This window comes from Tachysurus fulvidraco, chromosome 11 (genome assembly GCF_022655615.1).
Source record: "Tachysurus fulvidraco isolate hzauxx_2018 chromosome 11, HZAU_PFXX_2.0, whole genome shotgun sequence".
In the NCBI taxonomy this organism is placed as follows: domain Eukaryota; kingdom Metazoa; phylum Chordata; class Actinopteri; order Siluriformes; family Bagridae; genus Tachysurus; species Tachysurus fulvidraco.
In genome coordinates, this window is record NC_062528.1 from 8,195,334 (window position 1) to 8,208,701 (window position 13,368).

The window sequence follows — 13,368 nt, forward strand, 5'->3', positions numbered from 1 at the left end:
TGCTCAAGGGCCCAGCAGTGGCAGCTTGGCTGTGCGGGGCCTTGAATCCCGATCAACAACACACTGCCCCATTATCTAACTTCATGAAAAAGGGGACAAAAGAGAGGGTGGTGAAAGAACTATTAACTGTAAATGGATAAAAAAACATTACGAATTTCTGAATCAATTGTTATCATTGGCAATAAGAAATAATTCCATGTTGGGTTCTGTTACACCATGCCATCATGGACTATTTTCCTTTAACACCACACCCTGGGATGTTTTTTCTTGCTTAATTAGGGACTTTTCCAATGATTCAGTTTGTTTTTAGTCAAAAAAAGTCTTACAAATATTTTTATGGAACTTTTTTCTTCACAATCAGTCTGGTTAAAACTATATTCTTCAACTAACCACACCCCGATACTGTTCTGAGAACTTCCTCATCTTCTTCTCGGCAATATGTTTTCTACGATCAGTTCAGAGCTTTGGGTCATTGCGTGGGATGAACCCTGCTTCAGTTCTCCCTAGATTCTCAGCCCTCCCTGCCTTGATGACTCATCTCTTCAAATGAAATATCCCTTTGTAATTTCCCGTCTTGAATGACAACTAATCTCTAAAATGTTTTAATTTTGTATGTGCTCATTTATTATTTCCAATGGGCATATGGTAAATGATTTCTGCTTTACGGGTAATAACCCTGAACTTCCCTTTAGTACTTTTTATTCAAGCATGAAGGTGCCTTTACAGATCAGTATCACACACACGGCCTGTTCATCTCACTTCCAGGCGGACCATGAGGGAGCAAATAAATGCTCACACAAACAGTGCAACTCAAATCATGTGAGGTACAAAGCATAGGCTTGGGGGGCATTTTTTGTCTTCGTGAGAAAGTAAAATCCCTTTGACTTTTTATAAGATTGGGTTGTCTCACCTCCTGAACAAAGTCTTAAAAATTTAACACCTGCAACAGACTTCCGCTCAGTAAAAATCTGGGCATTTGTATTATTGCGCATAGTGATCAAAACTTACAGCAAAGATCCAGAATATTTCGACAGTCTGTTGAAATTTGGAACAAATATCTAAGTACTCCACTGGGGGGGCCAAAAGTTCTATGTCTGACCTCAGGAGACCTTGTCCCACTGTCTCATGTAGACAGAGTATGATCCTGTAGTCTGCAACTTGTCATAACATCTCGCATGCTAGCCAAACATCTCACAGGCCTGATTTATGAGTGTAAAGCTTATATCGTGTTCATAAATAACCTCAGATATTTGGCTTATTTCATTTGCTTACAGTTTACTGTTACATTTTTTGCTCCTCATTAAGCTGTGTTGTTAAAACTTTTAGCAAACTATCTCCCTTTTTTTTAAAGCCCTTAACTCATCTGAAGAGAAAACTCTTTGAAAATGAATCCCTCTGTTCTACATGAAACCTTAAGTGTTTTCCCATTGGGGCAAAACAAAAAACCTTTTAGTAGGTTAGATGAAACTTGTGATGAAAGAGTATATCAAATTGCATGTTACACCCTGTGGTTGGTGAATTCTCAAATCTGATTGGTCAGAAGTTATTGATTACATGTATTAATAATAACCTGTATGATGGATGTTAACAAAGTATGATGTATAATTAATGAAATTATGCTGTTTTCTGTAATAAGCTGTTTGTTTAACATTTCTGGAAGAAGTCTCCATTGTCAGTAAGAGTCTTCAGGACAAAGTTTGTATGTGATATGTGTTTATTTCAAAAGAGAGAATATAGAGAGGCTGCTGGGGAAAGGGCAGTTTATGGGAAATAATAAGCAAATCTAAATCGTGTGGTAGTTGTTTTTTTTTTACAATTCATTTAAATACAATTAAAAATGTCATTAGCAAAGTGCAGTACTAAAAAAACACCTCAGGATATGCTTATATTTGGAAATGATTATGTCCCTATGTGTTAGGAAGTGGTTGCTCAATGGGCTACCTATCCAAATGTTCTGAGTTCAAACCCCAGGACTTCTACTTAAGCTGCCAATGTTGCACCCTTGAGCAAGACAAGTAAGTTGCTATTTGTGACAGCATCTGCCAAATTCTGTGAATGTGTCATGCCACATTATGATACACCAACTGTTGATTATTTTCTAGTAAAATCACATCTCACTATATTTTAGTGTTTACTTATATTTTGCATATTGCATGAATGTAATTATTTTTATTTTTCCATATACTGTACCAAAAATGGCATACTTAATGTGATTAACTAAAAATATCTTTTTGCTGGAATATTTTACAACAGATATTTTTGCAGTAAAGCAAGACAAAAATATATAATTCTACAGCATTCATAAGTATATACAGTCGTATGCAAAAGTTTAGGAACCCCTGACCATTTCCATGATTTTCATTTATAAATAAATATTGGGGTGTTTAGATCAGCAATTTAATTTTGATCTATCAAATAACTGAAGGACACAGTAATATTTCAGTAGTGAAATGAAGTTTATTGGATTAACAGAAAATGTGCAATATGCATCACCCAAACACCCAAATATTTATAAATGAAAATCTTGGAAATTGTCAGGGGTTCCTAAAATTTTTTGTATGGGACTCCACCATTCGAGTTAGGGATTCGGGTCTTGCCTCTGTCCTGCATAAGAGGAGTTTGTTCTCCTGTGCTTCAGGGGTTTCCTCCAGATTCTCTGGTTTTCTCCTCCAGTGCAAAGATTTGTGGCAGGCTGATTGGAATCTCTAAATTGTCCGTAGTGTGTGTGTGTGATTGTGTCATTGTGCCCTGCAATTGTGTCCTTGTGCCCCCAGTCACCTGTTTCAGAACAGACTGTTCAGAAAATGAATGGATAGAAGTTTGAGTATCTGATCTGCTATAAAACCTCTGGCAGTTTGATGCAATTTTCCAGTGAAACTATTTTTGATTGATGCTGATCTCCTCTGAGCATTTTTGTTGTGCTTTGGGAGAAGATCAGCATTGTATCTGTCAGCCTTGTCATCCTCTGAGACTGCATTTGACTTTGAGAAGAGGGGTTTAGGAGAAATGAGAAAAGATCTTGCTCTCAAACTCCAAATCTGGTCTGGGTAACTCCTACTGCCTGCAGGTTATCTGCAGTTATTGTGAGTGCACCAGAGATCCTCCACTTCCTGCCAGACCCTGCTGTACAGAAAAGTCTGCAGGACTTTATTTCTGCTGGAGTCTGTTCTTTATAGCGCCCTCATAAAATAGGGGACACAAAGAGGTCTGAAAGGTGTAATTATGTGCACATTAAAATAATATAAGCACGGAAAGAGAACGCTGTGTTTGTTTGTGAAAATTGTCAAATCATTCGGCACTGTTTATGTCTCCAGGGGTGGATTTGCTAGGATTATTACTATTTAGAGGAGCAGAGGAGGAGAGCCAGTCTTTGTAACTTTTTCCATGGACATCAACCAAAAACAGCGTTTCCTGCTTCTATTAACAGCACATGGCCACTAATTATGTCTCAAGGACTATCTGACTTTATCAGCTGACTGTTCCTAGTTTCTAGCAATCCTCTGCCATCCTAACCACACCACTACAAATGTGTCACATGTCTGCAAAAACTGCAATTTGATTCCTGCAGCTAGGGCTTCACTCGAAACCATACTAGTGCTCATTCAGCTTCATTTGCTCCAGACTGTCCTGTCAGGAGATCATTTAAAGACAAATGGATCAAGCAGCCTCAAGATATACGTACATGCAAGGCTTATGAAAGCTTGGCTCCAGTTCTGTAATTATGGAAAGATGCCGTCTTGCACATGGCACCTTAAAGACAGACTAAGAAGGGAGCAACAGCCATTATGTTCTAAGTGCTTTGACCTTGCATAATAGTGCAATAAATGATATGTCTGCCAGTAGCGGGTAAATGCGGATTTTCTTTCATCTTACATTTAAGGTATGACATTAGAGAAGCTTGTGAGGGGCTAAGCACTTTCCCAGGATATGTCCAAACATGTTTGTTTATTTTTGTAATCTAAAATACCTAGGGTTTTTCTTCTTCTTTTCGTTCCACCCCACTCCCGACAATGGGAATTTCCACAGGGAAAAGGTTCGGAGCCTGCCTTGAAATCTTGTAGGCATCCCGTAGCAACAGATGAGTTAAATTAGCAATGTTTCACATGGCTCCTCTTTAAACACAGCCGTTGGAGCTGAAGTTGTCCCATCTGGAAGTCACTTGAAGAAGTTGGTGGGTAAATAAGAAGCAGAGAGAAAGCTGCAAAGCTAATACAGTGATGGTTTCAACTACCTTTTTTTTTTTTGCCTTACAGCAAAGGAGACCTCTTGATCCAGTCTTGATCACTTCTCAGACTTTTCTTCCTTCTTTGTTTCAGGAAAAATTCCCCATCAGAACAATAAGTGCTGAAAACGAATGTGAGGTCTAATGTAGTCGTTATGGCTGGATGTAATGAGGAATGCAATGTATTGTACATGTGCAGTGCAGATGTGTTTGTATAGCTGAGACAGAAACTGAAGCAACACCGGACTTGTTTGAGTTTGAGTAGAATTTTCTACATTTCTTAAGTACAATGTGAGTCAATTGTGTTCCAGTTAGCAAATAAGTAAAATTTAAAAAAAATCTATTAACATAAATAAATAAAAGACACTTAAAACATAGGTAAAGTGTCCTTTGCAATAGACTGTGTGCATATTTCATAGAATACATTCAATACATTTTCTTTTGCCTGTTCCAGACCCCTAGAACTCCACTTTACCTTGAAATGAATAGAATCATTAAAATATTTTTAATTAAAATCTATTTTCAAATTCGTTTAACATTTTGCACTTGAATTAGCATTATCAATGGCTGTCAGTGATTATTATTAAAAAAAATTTTTACTCAAACCATCAACATGATCAAAGAACATGACCTGAATTTCATGAATATTGTGGGAAGAAGAAAAGCTAAATTCCTCATTGTTTTATCTTTATTTTCATTATATTGGTGCACTGACTGGCTTAGTCACTTTGTACATGGATATTACTCAAATTATAGTATGTTATATAGTATATTATAGTACTTAAATTATAGTATGTTATATTAACAACCAGTTCAGTACAAATGTGATATAACCCCTCTCACCCCAGCTCACACAAACACATACACACTTCGACTATTACAGTAATGAGGAGTTGTAAGACATTACAGAGGAGACAAAAAAAATCCCAAATATACAGTAGAATCTTAAAAAGAATAAACAAATGATTTGACAGTTTCAAAAGCCACACTAAGTCTCTAATGCCTTTTATCTTGCTTGTGTACTGTATACGAGCTGTTGAAAGCTCCAAAGAAATTATATCCAGTATAGATAAGGCCCATACATGTCTGCTCATTATGATTTCAGCGACTAACTAACTTTTTTTATGCAGCTGTGAAAACAGCTTAAAGTACATTTCTCTACTGTATAGGCATAGCCAGCTCGGACAAGTTATTTAGGATGAAAGGCTATGGGGTCAAAACCATTTTCCTGTCTAACAAGCATAATAGAGCAAGTTGGGGAAAAAACAAACAAAAAAAATGCATTTTAAGTCAATTATTAAGTCAATTATAGTTAATGTTTTGTTATTGTCATGCCTGTCATGTCATGTTTTATTATTGTCATATTGGTGTTGTTATACATTTTGTGTATTTGTTAATTCTATGTGTTCAACTCCTCGATTGTGTTTTTTCAACATTCATTTAAGAGCAAAATACACACACAGTTAGCAAAGAATACCTTGTGATATACTTGTCTAAGATGGGTTAAAACCATTTTGAATGGTTTTTTTTATCATATGTATATGTGTGTATGTGTAAAAAGGATTCAAAAGTTATATCATCGAATCACCATTAGGAGAAATATCTGGATGGGGTTTTAATGCTACAGTACATTGTTTAGTCATCTCTGAATCCTGTCCTCCATTTGTGCCTGTGCTCCAACTGGGTGAAGTGTTCTGAAGTGCTCAAACACACGTGTAAGTTGATGTTCCTCCTGCCACGCTGGATACCGCAGACTTGGGCAGCCTTTCAGTATTCACGCTAAAGATATTTCCATTACTTATACAGCACACGCTTGGATCCATTTTTATCTAAATATTGCACTCCTACTCTCACATTTTTTTTTCTTTTTTCTGGAAGAGTGATTAAAGCTCTTGCCTAAAGAGCACACCGTCGTTTGAAAAAGTAAAGCCTCATGATGCTTAATCATTCTTTCGGCTCATGGTGTAAAGGAGTGATTTTTCCAGTCAGCCCTTCAATGAGAAGTTGCTTAAGACAAAAAAAAAAACCCTGATTTGTCAACATGCTGTCACACTGTTGGTTTAGAAGCATGAGCCATGTGTCTTTTTCTCAACGGTGAAGACTGGAATTGTGGTACTATGTAAACGTCTCTTCTGTATATTTTGTGAGTTTACTCTGTCCTGGGAGAAGCACACACTGAAAACAGGCCTGTTTTAAAGAAGCGCCTAATAAAAGTTTTCGCACTAAGACACTACAATAATATTCCCAGATGATATCTTATCCAATCTTCTGTGCTACTAAACCAAACTTCTATTTCATTGATGAAATTTCCCTTCAGGAGCATTTATGCAATTTATGCATAAGAGTCTATGGGTCGGCACTTAGGCCTGGTTTATACTTCTGAATTATTGTGTGTTTTCATATATGTGTTGTCACAGATGCATTTCATGCATATCTATGTGGCATTATTGGTGCTGTCAGCAGGCCTCCTGGCAAATAGTAATTAGTGTTTGGTTGCATACCAGGAAACATTGTGAAACATTGGGATCTAGTGACATTTCTTCTTCTTCTTCTTCTTCTTCTTCTTCTTCTTCTTCTTCTTCTTCTTCTTCTTCTTCTTCTTCTTCTTCTTCGAGGTTTTATTAAAGATTTCAGAGTAATGCTCTTTGTGAACTAAGTGCAATTGTTCAGGTCGTTCAAGAGCGAACAATAGAATTTTGAACAATAAAATGTAAATAGAAAAACTTTACCTTAGTTTTTTCACATTCTTCTCTGTTCTACTATAACACATTCGTCCTTTTGAATCTACAGTCCATTAAAAATCTCATATAATACTGAAGCAGAAACTGATGTATTTAATAAAATGTCTCCTCTGTGATAAAACTCCATGGACACCTGTAAATGAATAGCAGGAATGAGTAAAGCAGGTTTTCCTCCCTAGGATTCCTGCTGCATCACACATGGTGATATGATCGCATTGTTTCTGATGGAATTATTTACCAAGAACTGCAATCATGGTTTTGTGTTTTAAGAGAATAGAAAGTATGAGGCTTTATATCAGCTGGAACTCATTATAATGGTCAGTATAGTCCTGTGCGATTGCACACTTTGCATTTAATCTAACATTCCTAATAAAGACACAGAATCGCCACAGTGAACCGAAAGAAAAAAAAATACAAAACATCTTAAGCATCCATCATTGTGCTAGAACTGTGGGTTTAAACACAAATTAAATTGAAAAGTTCAGTACAAGAACAGCTTGATTCTGGTTAATGAGTGAAAACGGTTCAGAGATTTAGTCTTTTAGTGAGAACCAGTGACTTGGTTTATAATTAATCACACAAGGTGTCTTTTTCTCTAACTGAACTTTATAAAACAAAGTTACACAAAGGTTGAGTTCTAATGTCTATTCCTACAGTGGAACGCACATAACTCATCTTTGTTTTTGCCTTCAAATGCTTTACTGTTGTTGTTTTTTCTTCTGTGAATTCTGATGTAGTTAATGTGACACTGTGCCCTTACTGAACACAACTATGTTGAGTTTCAAGTACAAAGACTTCATCCTACATAATCGTACAAGCATGGCGTCCTGATATATTCACAGAACTTTAATGCAACCAGTAATCTAGCAGTAAACTGGAATTTGGAATGTTCTTTTAACTCCTTTAGGCTCCAGGATCTGTTTATAACCTAGTTGTCACTTTACTGGACATAACACTCACTACCTCTTTTTTTGTGTGTGACAAAAATTGCACTACAAATGCACATTCAATCACATCTAGACTTTGTTTATAATAGTCAATAACCGGTATAGTTCATTTCAATCAGATTTATATAATTCTGTTCTTAGTCTATTCCATTTTGATTTTTTGACACTGACAGTCAAAAAAGCATTTCATTAAATGTCGTATTGTGTATGGTTGTACACAATACAAATTTTATTTGTATTTGAATTTGAAGATTCTTCCATCTTCATTCACTGCTTTATTCTGGTCCACACGCCAAATAGGACACCGGTCCATTACAAGCTCATTCACACCTCAGTTTATCGTATGTAGTTCATAAGCTGCAGTTTTTCGGTATGAAATGCTTGTGTAAGCAAGTAATGTTTTTAAGCTCTCAAGTGATGGTACAGAAAACATTTGCCCAATTGTTGGGAATTTGAGAGTTCAAAACTCAGCAATGCCATATCTATGTCCAGGAGTCCAAAAGAGTAAAATTGGCTATAATCTCTGGATGAGAACGATCATATTCTCTTTCCTATTAGTCAGTTAATTGTCTAGCCTCTGTGGGTTCATGAATGAAGATAGAAGAAGAAGATATTTGATTTACCTCAGATGAGAAGTCAAACATTTTTTCCATTTTTTTAAACATGTTCAACCTCTGATTGTTCAAATGACAAAGTGGTGAAAAAAACATTCATTCATTCATTCATTCATTCATTCATTCATTCATTCACTCATTCATTACCGCTTATCCGAACTTCTCGGGTCACGGGGATCAGGCGTCATCGGGCATCAAGGCAGGATACACCCTGGACGAAGTGCCAACCCATCACAGGGCACACACACTCTCATTCACTCACGCAATCACACACTACGGACAATTTTCCAGAGATGCCAATCAACCTACCATGCATGTCATTGGACCGGAGAGGAAACCGGAGTACCCGGAGGAAACCCCCGAGGCACGGGGAGAACATGCAAACTCCACACACACAAGGCGGAGGCGGGAATCAAACCCCCAACCCTGGAGGTGTGAGGCGAACGTGCTAACTACTAAGCCACCGTTCATCTTTTGTTAGCAACAATATGGCCAACTAATTGGGATGAATGGTGCATATTTTGCTATACACTAAACTGTATAATCATACTATAAATGTTATAGATTGAACAAGCAAATATGTCTGTAGGTTGATTGATCTAAAGCATATATACAGCATTTAAAGGTAAGCGTGGTACAGCATTTAAATGTACTGGTGTTCCCTGCTGATGCTGTGAGCGACCATTTTGAGTTGATGTCACATGCTGAGTTTAGAGTTTAGGAGATAATCAGTGAGTAGGAGTTCCTCATTGAGGAGGCATTTCTTTTGTTTCTTACTTGGAAATGCTACCTTATGATCTTTAGTTGAATGGCTTTATGTCTCTAGACAGCATGTGATAACTTCACCCATCCAGGATGGTCTCTGTTATGTGTCAAGCCCCTCACCCCCTTCAACTTTAGTCAACTGCTTGGTCATGATATGAGTAAAACAGTCTTTTGTTAGCTAAGTTAGTTTTTTTTCAGCAGTGCTTCAATGAGAAATAGTGCCAAATGTTATATTCATAATAAATAAATGAATATTCATGTTGATTTGGAAAAGAGACTCAAGAGACTCGCCTTTTTGGAAGCACCACCAGGCAAATATGTTGAGCTGCCAGAGAAAAAGAAAAGAGCTTTTATAAAGCATTTACTGTGGTACCTTTTTCAATGAAACTGAAGCTTCACAAGCCCTTATGATTTTCTGCTGATTATTATGGAACGGAAACAGCTAGGGAATGGGGACAGGAGTTGTCAGCGCATGTCCCACTTAAAATATTGACATTATTGTACTGTGCTTCAAACTTACAATTTGCTTACAACAAACATGCATGACTTATCTGCTACATGCAAAGAAATGACATAAAAGCAGTACAGCATGCATCTGTTAGTCTTTCTGGAATAATCAGCACTTTACTGTAGACTGTGTTGCTTCCTCTGGAATATGATCTCCTCAAAAAAAAAAAACTGAAATGACTTGGAAAGGAGAATTTAAGAAATACTGAAAATTTTATTACATCTGGAAATATCAGTCAAAGCATAATGGCTTTATCATGTCTTATATAAATATTCAACCCCTTTGAACTTTTTTGCACATTGTGCAATATTACAACCTGGAATTTCTGATGACACCAGAACAAATTTCCTTTGTCTTTTTATCTTTGCGCATCAATATGAAAAACCTCCTTTGGTTATAGTATCTCCTTTATCCATAAACCTTAATTGAAGCAATAGATACATTTGAAGTCAGTGTTTAACCTGTATAAGTATAAAATAACTTTGAGACAATTACACATATTCAAGATAAGCTGGTGTCTTAACAACTTCGTAACAGTGTCAAGAACAAATGTAAAAAAGACAGAATACAAGACAAACTGTATGAAGCGTGAATAACGCAATCTGAAGTGACATAAATATGTAACTACAGAAAAGTAAAAAGATGGACCATGAATTAGAAAAGCTTATGTCCATGTGACTAACATCTGCAACAGACAGACAGATCTGGCACACAGATGGTGTCAGTAAGCTACTTTTTTAGTTCCAATACAGACCAATAACTTGGCTCTTTTATGGCTATGGAAGTGTTTTAGTGGTTTAAACACTCTTCTGCTATATAAGTAAGATGGGGCTGTAGAGTAGCGTGTGTGTGTGTGTGTGTGTGTGTGTGTGTGTGTGTGTGTGTGTGTGTGTGTGTGTGTGTGTGTGTGTGTGTGTGTGTGTGTGTGTGTGTTTGTGTTTGTGTGAAGGCATGTTTTTATGTCTTGATGAGCACCAAACATCCCCACAGGGATAGGAATATTTGATAGATTTTCCCCTTGTGGCTGAACTCCCCCATGGTGCAGTTTTTTAACTGCTATTTATATATGTAAAAACTAAAGTAAGTGTGTGTGAGTGTGTGTGTGTGTGTGTGTGTGTGTGTGTGTGTGTGTGTGTGTGTGTGTGTGTGTGTGTGTGTGTGTGTGTGTGTGTGTGTGTGTGTGAGTGCGCGCGTGTGTGTGTGTGTACAATTGTCTGATGACTGTATGACTTGAGCGCCGAGTTAATCATAAACACAATGTAAACAATGTGATAAGGACAGAATAAACTCTGCAGTGTACTATGGACGCTGAGGACCATAGAGTTTAATAACATTGCGTGTAATATTTAACTTCCCTATACTTTCATATATAAAGGAAAACAGGAGAAGAAAAATATAACCGTGTCAAAAATATTGATGTATAACTGCCAGCAAAGTTGCATCTATTTTGGCTTCAAAATCCCACAAAAGGAGATATGTTTACCTGACCCCTTCCTCACACTGCAATGACCAGAGTACTGGGCCACATGACACTGTTTGATGACATTCAGAGCCTGTGTGTTTGCTCTCTGTCCTCCATCACAACCCTCCTCCACACACTCCCACTCTTGCATGGTTTTCTCCATGGTGGCCTACCCTACCTGGGCCACCCAGCGAGAAGCTCAGCACCTGGAAAGACGAGCAATCTAGTGCAAAGTCTGAGGAGCGTCTTCTCATTCTGAAGCAATTCACTAGTTTCAATGTGTCACTTTGATCACTGTAAACATTTCCAGATGTTGCTCTTGATGTGTGGCACTATCTTTTTTTTTTTGCAGTGTTGTCAGATGCTCCCTAAGGGATGTAATAAAAAATAAAGCAGTGGAGACATTTTAATTACCAGTGTTGGCAGACAGCATGAATAGGCTATAGTGCATTCACTAAATAATTTACGGCCAAAATATTTGTCACTATACGTCCCAGTGGGTTAAAAAAAAAACGTCTTCCGGATACACAATACCGTTCATTTATATACATACATATATAGGAAAAAGAATCATTAGAGTATGCCAGTGCCAGTAAAGCAAAAAGTAAGTATAGTACAGAAGTTTTCAGAGAACTATACTTCATAATTCATAACATTTCTTTTTTTCAGTATTTCATAGCAGTGTTAAGTTTCCAAATCTGATTGATTAATTTTCTGTAACAGCATGCCTCAGGTAGTAGTGCTTTTTGTTTTTTCAGTAAAATAACAAGCATTTTTCTTTTATTAAATAGAGAAAAAATGATGGGCAAAGACATGACCATTTACAGCTGTCCTGACTTAAAGGACAACAGAAATGTATAACGGGACATTTGCACATTACACAAGCATATTGCTGATTATTTTCCTTTATCAACACACTTTATTATATTTATTACTCATTTAATTCCTATGCATGGTTTATTGGATGATTGTAATAAAAGTTTGTCATTTATAGGATAAGCTCAGTGAGGATGAAAATGTACCATTTTTCATTCATTTATAAAAATAAATGTTTGTTGGAACATTGCTGTGGAATGAGAGGAATTAAACACATATATCTGGGACATGCGGTTCTAGAAGTCTTTTTATGGAATATAACAGTAATTCTGCTTTCAGTTAGGCTGCATCACACTACCATGTGGCTGATTATTTGTATCTTGTAATTGCATGCTTCAGTAAGCTAGCTGCACATCTGGAACCTGTAAATCATTCTTCCATTTTTTGTAATTCATTCATTTTATCCTGTCATGATATAACTGTGATGGGGCATCAAGAAACTGCTCTTCTTTGTTGTTTGCATAATACCATTGCTACTACCACGTTTGTAGTCGTTTCAGGAGTTTAGTATTATCATCTACATTATGTTGGATTTTCAAACTCAATGAAATTTGATTTTTTTGGGGGGTTTTTGACATTACCAAAGCTTTGTTGAATACAGCACACTTTGCTAATCATTGATTTTGACTCAAGACCAAAAATGATACTTTGGTGGATGCAATCACTATATTAAGGCTCTTAATCATTAGTATATTGTTCTAGTATAAGAGGAATAAAACACTTTAGGTCATGCTTTATTTCCTTATGTTTGTTTTATAAGCGGATTGAATTTTTATTTTTAAACTCAAGACCGAAGATGATCCTTTGATGGCAGCGATCACTACCTTAAGGCTCTTAATCATTAGTATATTGTTCTGGTATAAGTGGAATAAAACACGCCAGGTCACGGTTTATTTCCTTATGTTTATTTTATGTGCTGACTGTATTTTGTTTTTAAACTCAAGACCGAAGATGATCCTTTGATGGCTGCGATCACTACCTTAAGGCTCTTAATCATTAGTATATTGTTCTGGTATAAGTGGAATGTTTGCTTCATGGGCTGATTGTATTTTTTTTTTTTAAAGTTGGCATTTTTAAGACGAGTTGAGTGAGGATTTGTCAGGGCACTGTGCCTTTAAGAGCTGGCAGCTCAGAAACTTTGGAGGCCGCTTGAGTGCGGAGTTGCACTTTGGCTTGGTGAAGGAAGTGGCAGCTCTCGGACGGCGCGTTCAAGTCAAAAAAAGCGAGGAGGTG